Source organism: Macaca fascicularis, chromosome 1, assembly GCF_037993035.2.
Source record: "Macaca fascicularis isolate 582-1 chromosome 1, T2T-MFA8v1.1".
Taxonomy (NCBI): Eukaryota; Metazoa; Chordata; class Mammalia; order Primates; family Cercopithecidae; genus Macaca; species Macaca fascicularis.
The window spans coordinates 20,134,703-20,144,681 of record NC_088375.1 but is presented as its reverse complement, the minus strand read 5'-3'; the positions used below and the strand labels follow the sequence as shown (position 1 = coordinate 20,144,681).

General features: G+C 41.2%; 1 long non-coding RNA gene across 1 annotated transcript; it reads left to right on the top strand.

Annotated features, from left to right (window-relative positions):
- Positions 1–3,299: 3,299 nt before the first annotated feature.
- On the top strand, positions 3,300–6,321 carry LOC135968498 (uncharacterized). Its single transcript, XR_010583361.1, has 2 exons — positions 3,300–3,909; positions 6,035–6,321. It is a non-coding gene; the product is annotated as an uncharacterized lncRNA (long non-coding RNA).
- The last annotated feature ends 3,658 nt before the right edge of the window (positions 6,322–9,979 follow it).

Below are 9,979 nucleotides of genomic sequence, written 5' to 3'. Positions count from 1 at the left end.
TAAATTGTTGTTTATGTTGTTTCACGTGTCCGTGTGAAGAGACCACCAAACAGGTTTTGTGTGAGCAACATGGCTGTTTATTTCACCTGGGTTCAGGCGGGCTGAGTCTGAAAAAGGAGTCAGCAAAGGGTGGTGGGATTATCATTGGTTCTTACAGGTTTTGGGGTAGGCGGTGAAGTTACGAGCAATGTTTTGGGGGCAGGGGTTGAAGCTCACCAAGTACATTCTCAAGGGTGTGGAGAATTACAAAGAAACTTCTTAAGGGTGGAGGAGATTATGAGGAACATTGATCAGTTAGGGTGGAGTAGAAACAAATCACAGTGGTGGAATGTCATCAGTTAAGCTATTTTCACTTCTGTGGATCTTCAGTTGCTTCAGGCCATCTGGATGTATACGTGCAGGTCACAGGGGATGTGATGGTTTAGCTTGGGCTCAGGAGCCTGATATATGTCACCAATTATTGGGATAATTTGTCTTATAGCAATATATAACTAACACAATGGAAAAGGAATTAGATCCAGAAGTTTCTAAATTAAAATGGTTACTTCTAGTGGTGCTGCCACTGCATGTTACCTTGCTAGTGGAAGTCTTTAGACCTCTTTCCCTATAATCTCCAATACTTCCCAAAGTTAACCCAAATAAACATGATATATCAGTTTTAAAAAATCAGTAGACTCACTATGAAACAATAAATTCAAGATAAATTCCTAAATACCCTTTCCCCCAACCAAAGTTATTACCCTAAATCTCTCCTTGACAGAAATTCCAAAATTATTACCAATAACTTCAAAAATTAGAGTTACCAAATAGTGAGGAAACTATTGCTAGCCCTTTTTCTTTATCTCAATAGGAGAAAGATTTTTAAATGCAGTGGATGTTGTGGACCATGAGAAGATTATCTTGTATAACAAAAAAAATACACATAAAATTTCTATATTTATCATTTGTTAAGGTCCAGTGAAATCCAAGCAATAACAAGCAAATAGCAAGTCTCAGTAAATACCTGCTATCAGATCAAGATGAGAGCTGGAGGAGGCCCAATGTGATATAAGCTCAGTTCTCACCTTGTAGGAGCTTAACATACAGCTGGAGAGATCAGACATGAATGAAACAAACTGGAAAAATACAAAATGAAATTTAAGTGGTGATGGAATGTAGGGAAGAAAAAATAATTTCTTCTCTACTCTTGGTTTTTGGTTGGGATGGACCCCTGTAACAACAGATAGACTAACAAGGGACAAACAAATACAAGTTTACTAACATGTATAGCTCATGTATGCATAGGAGCTACCCAGAGAAAAAGAGTAAATCACAAAGAGGTGGCTGTGAGTTCAGGCTTAAATACGATTTTCAACTGAAGCAAAGAAAGAAGGTGCCATGGTTTGAATGGTCCCTCCAAAACTCATGGTCACCCTTAATCCTCAGTGTGGCAGTATGAGAGGTGGGGCCTTTAAGAAGTAATTGGACCATGAGGGTTCTGCCCTAATGAATGGGTTATCCCATTCATGTATTAATAGATTAACGGGTTATTATGGGAAGAGAACTGGTAGCTTTACAAGAAGAGGAAGCGAGACCTGGGCTAGCTAGCACGTGAGCAAGCTCAGCCCCCTTGCTGTGTGAAGCTCTGTGCCTCATTGGGATGCCTCAGAGACCTCTTCTAGCAAGAAGGTCCTCACCAGATGCAGCCCTCTGACCTTGGGCTTTCTAGTCTCCATGACTGTAAAAAATAAATTTCATTCCTTTTTAAAATTGATACAAAAGAGATGTATATATTTTGGGGTTACATGTGATATTTTGATACGTACATATAATGTGTAATAATCAGATTAGGGTAATTGGAGCATTCACTACCTTAAACATTTATCTTTTCTGTACTCTGGGAACATTTGAATTATTCTCTACTAGTTATTTTGAAATATACAATGAATTGTTGTTTACTGTAGTAACTCTACTTATTTATTGAACACTAGGTCTTATTTCTTCTAATTGTATTTTTTCTATCAATCATCTTCTATCCACTTCTCCCCTCTACTCTGGCCTCTGGTATCCACCAATACTCTCCAATCCACCAATACTCTCTATCTTCTTTAATACTCTCCAATCCACCAATACTCTCTATCTTCTCCAATACTCTCCAGTCCACTAATACTTTCTGTCTTCGTGAGATCCCCTTTGTTAGCTCCCACATATGAGTAGAACATGTGGTGTTTGACTTTCTGGGCTTGGCTTATTTTACTTGACATAAGTTTCATCTCTGTCGCTGCAAATGATGAGATTTTATTCTATTTTATGACTGAATAATATCCCATTGTGTATATATACCAAATTTTCTTTAACCATTCATCCATTGATGTGCACTTGGGTTAAGTCCATATTTTTGCTATCATGAATAGGGCTGCAATAAACATGAGGGTGCAGATATCTCCTTGATACATTGATTTCCTCTCATTTGGATAAATAACCCAGCTGTGGGATTGCTGGGTCATATGGTAGTCCTGTTTTTAGTTTTTTGAGGCACCTGCATACACTTTTTCATAGTGATTATGCTAATTTATATTGCTGTCACCAGTGTACGAAGGGGTCCCTTTCTCCACAATATCACCAGCATTTGTTGTTTCTATTTTTGATAAAAGCCATTTTAACTGAGATGAGATGATATCTCACCATGGTTTTGGTTTTCATTTCTCTGGTGGTTAAATTAATGATGCTGAGCATTTTATACATACCTATTGGCCATTTGCATGGCCTCTTTTGAGAAAAGTCTATTCAGATCTTTCACCTGGTTTGAAATTGGATTATTTACTTATTTTGCTATTGAGTTGTTTGAGCTCCTTATATATTCTTGTTATTACTCCCTGGTCACATGGCTAGTTTGCAAATATTTTCTCCCATTCTGTGTTTGTCTCTTTGTTACAGTAGGTAGCTAGTCACACATGAGCAGGGCAGGAGAAGGGCCTCCGCAACCAGGAATGTCAGGAGATCATCAGGTGATGGTCAGGCGGTTGTTAACTGTCTCTCTAAAATACTTGGTCACAGCCAGCTCCAGGGAAAGGCAGTCACTCAACAGATAGAAAAAACCTCAAATTAATGATAGCAGCTTCCTGACAATGAGAAACAGGACTAGCTGGATTTCCTAGGCCGACTAAGAATTCCTAAGCCTAGCTGGGAAGGTGACCACATCCACCTTTAAACACGGGGCTTGCAACTTACCTCACACCTGACCAGTCAGATAGTGAAGAGAGCTCACTAAAATGCAAATTAGGAAAAAACAGGAGATAAAGAAATAGCCAATCATCTATCACCTGAGAGCACAGTGGGAGGACAATGATCAGGATATAAACCCAGGCTTTCCAGCCAGCAATGGCTACCCTCTTTCAGTCCCCTCCCTTCGTGTGGGAGCTCTGTTTTCACTCCATTAAATCTTGCAACTGCACTCTCTTTTGGTCCATGTTTGTTATGGCTTGAGCTGAGCTTTCACTCGCTGCCCACCACTGCTGTTTGCTGCCATAGCAGATCTGCCGCTGACTTCCATCCCTCCGGATCTGGCAGGGTGTCTGCTGTGCTCCTGATCCAGCGAGGCACCTATTGCCACTCCCCATTGGGCCAAAGGCTTGCCATTGTTCCTGCATGGCTAAGTGTCCAGGTTCATCCTAATCGAGCTGAACACTAGTCACTAGGTTCCACGGTTCTCTTCCGTGACCCACAGATTCCAATAGAGCTATAACATTCACCGCATGGCCCCAGATTCCATTCCTTGGAATCCGTGAGGCCAAGAACCCCAGGTCAGAGAACACGAGGCTTGCCACCATCTTGGAAGTGGCCTGCTGCCATTTTGTAAGTGGCCTGCCACCATGTTGGGAGCTCTGCGAGCAAGGACCCCCGCAGTAACAAGAAGATCTCAGGAGTCAGGTGAGTGGACTCAAGCATGTGCACCAAGAGGCAAAATGGCAGAGTTTAACGTATATGACCTTCTTCTAGGAACATTCAACTGGTTAAGGGAAAAACACCTCAAGTGAGCATGTATACAACTCCAGTAAACACATTGTGCATGTGGTCCCTCCCAGGTGCTGGCAGGCCATTGTGGATGCAGACAGCCCACTCCAAGGGAAGAATCAGGGGAGAAGTAGCACAACACCCCTAAAGCATGCCAATGTATAAAACCCCAAGTGAAAAAGTCAAACTGTGCACTTAATCTCTCAAGTCACCTGCTTGGCCCTCTTCCAAGTATACCATACTTCTTTTCATTCCTGCCCTAAAACTTAATAAACTTTCACTCCTGTTCTAAAACATGCTGTAGTCTCTCCTCCTGCCTATACTCCTCCACGGAATTCTTTCTTCTGAGGAGGTAAGAACTGAGGTTGCTGCAGACCTGTATGGATTTACTGTTGGTAACATCTTCACTTTGTTGATTGTTTTCTTTACTGTGCAGAAGTTTCTTAGCTTGATGGAATCCATTTGTCTGTTTTTGTTTTCATTGCCTGTGCTTTTGAGGTCTTACTCAAAAATTATTTGCCCAGACCAGTGTCCTGGAATGTTTCTTCAATGTTTTCTTCTAGTAGTTTCATAGTTCCAGGTCTTAGATTTAAGTCTTTAATCCATTTTGTTTTTATTTCTGTGTATGGTGAGAGATAGCATACATTCCCCAATGTATGCTCTTGGCAACCTTGTCAAAAATGTTGGCTGTAAATGCGTAGATTTATTTTAGGGTTCTTTATTCGATTCCATTGGTCTATGTGTGTGTTTTAATGCCAGTACCATGCTGTTTTGATTGCTACAACTTTATAGCATATTTTGAAGTTAGATAATGTGATGCCTCCAGCTTTTTTTTTTTTATCAGAACTTTTTTTTTTCTATTCAGGGTCTTTTGTGGTTCCGTATAAGTTTTAGGATTGTTTTTTCTATTTCTGTGAAGAATGTCATTGATATCTTCATCAGAATTGCATTGAGTCTGATCACATTGAGTAGTATTGACATTTTAATAATATTAACTCTTTAAAGTACCCAGTTTCAGGTATTATGTTATAAGCAATAGAAAATGGACTAAGACAGAAAGGCATTAGGGGGCCAATAATGTTGAAGTTAAAAGGAAAAACTCAGTAAACAAGGGTAAGGTTTATTATGCAAATTTAAGTCAGTGCCTTCTCCATTGGTAAGAATCAGTAACTTAGAGTCATTCTTTTCTTCCTGGGGGAGATTTTCTTTATACATGTAAATTCTCCTTACCAAAGGGTAATTTCTACACTATTTTTACAGTTTCCCCTGTGTCTAAAATTTCTGAAAATAATCAGCTCAAATAATCCTTATGCAAAAGAAGTGTATTTTAGGGGAGTCATATGCTGAATTCTTGCAATGTGATAAAGACTCCACATGTAATAATTCTGGAGAAGGCATGGTACATAAAGCCATGTGAGTCACACTCTCTGCTTGCAAAAGGGTTATCTCCTCAAGCTTGAGTAGGATGGTCCAAGCCTGTGATTTTATCCCAGGCATGTGGAGGAGTTGGCAGATTAGAAAGGAAAAGGCCTGAGTGGGCAAGGTCAGCAACACTCTCCTAAAGGGCCAGGGAGTTTTGGACTGAGAGGAACTAGATGACCATTAACATTTACTCCAGTCTAAGATCCAATGCTTCTATGACTCTAACACATTTGACAGTTTCTTGTTTTGATGTTGCAGTATTACTAATAGCTGTTATTTACTGAGCCACTTACTATTGAAACTGCCATTGCAAAATTGTAACTGAGGCAGTGAAAGGGATCTGACCTAACCAAATCCATCTTGCTGCTAACCTCCAAGCTATCCTTGCTCGTTCTTGGGTGCAGCTGAACTAACTTTGGGAGAAACTTAGTTTATAGTTTAGTGTTCAAAACAAAGACGATAATAGCCCTTTCACAAAAATCAACCTTCCTCTTGCCTGGGGACTAGATTCCCTTTGTAGGACTAACAAATTAGCCACAAGATTAGAAAGTATGGTTTAGGAGTCATGCCGCTAGAAGCTACAAGATTCTAACCCTCCCTAAACTATTCCTAAAATCAGTGCTTGAGATGTTTTGCAGAGATATCGTGTAGACGCTCTACTTGATGGATTAGCTGGCACCACCCAGATCGATAAACTGGCTCATCTGATCTTGTGGCTCCAACCCAGGAACTGACTCAGGGCAAGAAGACAGCTTCGACTCCCTATGATTTCATCTCTGACCTGACCAATCAGCACTCCTGGCTCACTGGCCTCCCCACATCCACCAAGAAATCCTTAAAAACTCTGATTCCGGAATGCTTGGGAAGACTGATTTGAGTAATAATAAAACTCTGGTCTTCCACACAGCCAGTTCTGCATGAATTACTCTTTCTCTATTGCAATTCCCCTGTCTTGATAAATCAGCTCTATCTAAGCAGTGGGCAATGTGAACCCACTGGGCGGTTACACTATGGGCCAGAGTTTGCTGACTACTTCATATGTATAAGCTTATTTATTCTTCATGATAACATAATTTTTTAAAAGGTGCTGTCATCCCCACTTTACAAACGAGACAACTAAAGTGCAAAAAGTGTAAGTAACTTTCAAAGTTCACAGAATTTGAATGCCACAGCCAGGGCTGAGCCCATGCTCTAGACAACAGTGTTCAGCCTCCTCCCTTGGTGCTACCACCTGGGGCCTGTACTAGTTTCTATCCTCATCCTTGTACCATGACTTGGAGTCTCTCTCTGTGGAAGTTGACAGGAGAATTTCAGAGAAGGCACGAGGCATCAGTGCCACTTGGAGGAAAGAAGCTTTTGTTTGATCCTCTAAGCCCCAGCTGGAACCAGTCTTGGCAGTGGCATTGGCAGGGGACTTTCCCCTTCTGGAAACTGAAGATCTGCTTAAGTGCTGCACAGGTGACAGTTACCGGATCCTCTGCAAGCTCTTTGCTGTGGTGGCCAAGAAAATGCTCATTAAGTTTGGAGTTCTGACATGGACACAGGGTGGGGAACGTCACACACCAGGGCCTGCTGGGGGGTGGGAGGAGTGGGAGGGATAGCATTAGGAGATATGCCTAATGTAAATGACGAGTGAATGGGTGCAGCACACCAACATGGCACATGTATACATATGTAACAAACTTGCACGTTGTGCACATGTACCCTAGAACTTAAAGTAAAATAAAAAAATAAATTAATAATAAAAAAAAACGTTTGGAGTTCTGTTTCCTTAGTTCCTTGTCCTGACAGCCTAAATGAGTTCAGATTTTTCCAGTAGTGTGCTCTCCTCCCACCTAACAATTGTACAAAATGTACCTGTGCTTCCTAGGTTAAGGGATGGCTTTATTTAGGTTCAATTGGATGGTGGGAACTGAGAAATACTGCATTCGAGGACTGGGGCAAGTTCTGAAGCTCCTAAGCCCATGGAGGATGCATTTCAGGTCCATTATCCATGACTTAAGTTGAAGTTCTCAAGCACGAGGCCAAAGACCTGAAAAATACAATAATCCCCAAGAAATGTACTGCCCAGAATGTCATATTATCCTACAAGGAGGAATGCCTAACCAAGACTAGAAAAAGGACAAGGCCAAACCCCTTGCTGGGATGTACAAAGTGTACTTGCCAATTGTCAGTAATGAAGAATGCCACATGGTCAGTTGTGTTTACTGGAACTTGTCTAGTGATATCACTGACAGTCAGCAAGGGAGGTCAGGTTCCTGTTGCCTCATGGCCTCCCACGAGGGACAGGAGTAAACTTCTGTGATTATAATGAGTATCCCTTTTCCTGTTCCTCTCTCCTTCCCTATATACCTGCTGCTTTCTTTTGAACTAGAAATCTATTTCATTTTGTTTGGAGAATAAAGTCTTTGGTAGATGCTAGTTATTGAATTCATGTGCTGTTTAAGCTCAGAATATACAAGTGGACAGAAATCCTCCTACAGTGAAGTTGAGACTTTCCCTCTGAAGGTTCAAGTCTAAATCTGTTGAAATGAATTTATGAGAAATATGTTAACAGGAAATAAGATGTGCAAATGTATTAATGTGCACATGGACACGAGAGTCACACAAGTATAAGACTCAAAGAAAGGTCAGATGGTTGAAGCTTATATACTCTCTTCATAGAAGAGAGGGAGATGGGGAAAATGAAGGCAATTTAAGGGATTGCAAATAATTTTTAGGGGAATTGAGTGAACCTGGGAGGTAGATATTATCTTGTAAATATTCTTAGGAAACTGAATGGGACCTGCAAGTTACAGGAAGGTGAGGGGCAGAACTGCACTGTGAACAGAGGTTGTCTTATTACATAGAAAGCCTCCCAGGCAATCTGTTGGAGCTGCCCTCAGAAGAACAAATAAAAGTCTATCTGGGTGTGGTTGTGGCTTTTAATCATTTATCTTCTCAGATAAGAAAATTCAAGAGTCCCTTCTTGCACTTGGGGGAAGAGGGTGTGGGGTGAGGGAGGAACAAAAGATTAGAAAGGTTTTGGTTCTGAGGTAGCTTCTAAGGCCTTCCAGTTTCTTTTGTCAGCAACAACAAGAACAAAAGGCAAACCCTGTAAAATATTTAAAGAGGCTTAGTCTGAGGTAATATGAGTGACCATGGCCCAGAGAACAGTCTCACAAAGTCCTGAGAATGTGTCCCCAAGGTGGTCAGGTTACAGTTTGGTTTTATGCATTTTAGGGAGACAGAAGTTACAGGCAGACATAAATCAATACATGTAAGGTATACATTTGTTTGGCCTGGAAAAGCAGGACATCTCAAAGTGGCGGACTTATAGGTGTATTCATAAGGGAATACTATGAGTGGAAAGATGATCCTGTGAGTGGAATCCACTCATAGGTAGATTCAAAGATTTTCACGGAAAGAGTTCAGCTAAAGACTTGAAGTCAGTAGAAAGAAATGCTTAAGTTAAGATAAGGAGGGTTGTGGAAGCCACGGTTCTTGTTATATAGACAAAGCCTCCAGGTAGCAGGCTTCAGAGAGAATAGATGGTAAATATCTTTTTTTCAGACTTTAAAAGGTGTCAGACTCTTAGTTAAATTCTCCTACATCCAGGAGAGTTCTGGCTGCAGTAAATGTGATTCTCTACAATACAAAATTTTCCCCGCAAAAGAAAACTTTGCAGAACCATTTCAAAATATGTCAAAGAAATCTATTTTAGGGTAAAATATTTTTATTTCTTTCAGGATCTGCTATCTGTCATGGTTTGCTATACCAGAGTCAGGTTGGAATTTGGTATCTCATTGCTGAAAAGTCTGTTCTGTTAATTCCAGGATCTTTATTTTAATGTTAATGCTGGTCACTTGTGCCCAAATTCAAAAAAGCAGAGGGTATCAGGAGGCCTGTTCAACCTTCCTTCCCATCGTGGTGTGGCCAGGAATTCAGTTTTTAAGGTTTCCCATGGCCCAGAGGGGGTCTGTTCAATGGGGACCTAGAATTGTAGCTCTGGTTTATATATTTAATCTGAAGTGGCCAGTACACCACAGCGCCATATATTGGGGTCTCATTCTCTTGCCCCAACATCCTCACACCCAAATGTGATATTTTAGTGTATGCGAACTTGCTTCTACTTTTCTTCTGAGAATTTTAGCTTTCTAATAAATCCATAAGTTCTTCCTTTTGGGGATTATTAAAAGTTCTGGGGATTCAGAGATAGGAAAGAGACTAAGAAGAAGGCAAGGTAAGGAAATGAGTTCAATGATGTAAGTAAGGGATGGAGATGGGAAACTGAGGATGGCAGGACCAACCCAGAACTGCCCCTTGGCCTCTGACCAGAGGGGAGAGGGCCCCTCTCAGTGGGGAGCCCTAAAGCAGAGCCCAATGGGCCATGTGTGCAGGCGGAAGGAGGCAGGCCCAGCAAAAAATTCTCTTTTAGTTCCCTCTTAGGGTGCAGATCAGGTGGAGGGGAGTGAAGTCAACCTGTTCTTCTGAATGTGAGGCCTGTGTGCTTTCTGGGACACCAGGGATTTGGGACCCACTGGAGGTTCATAGAGATATTCTTAGGGAGCCTGACTGTTCTCAA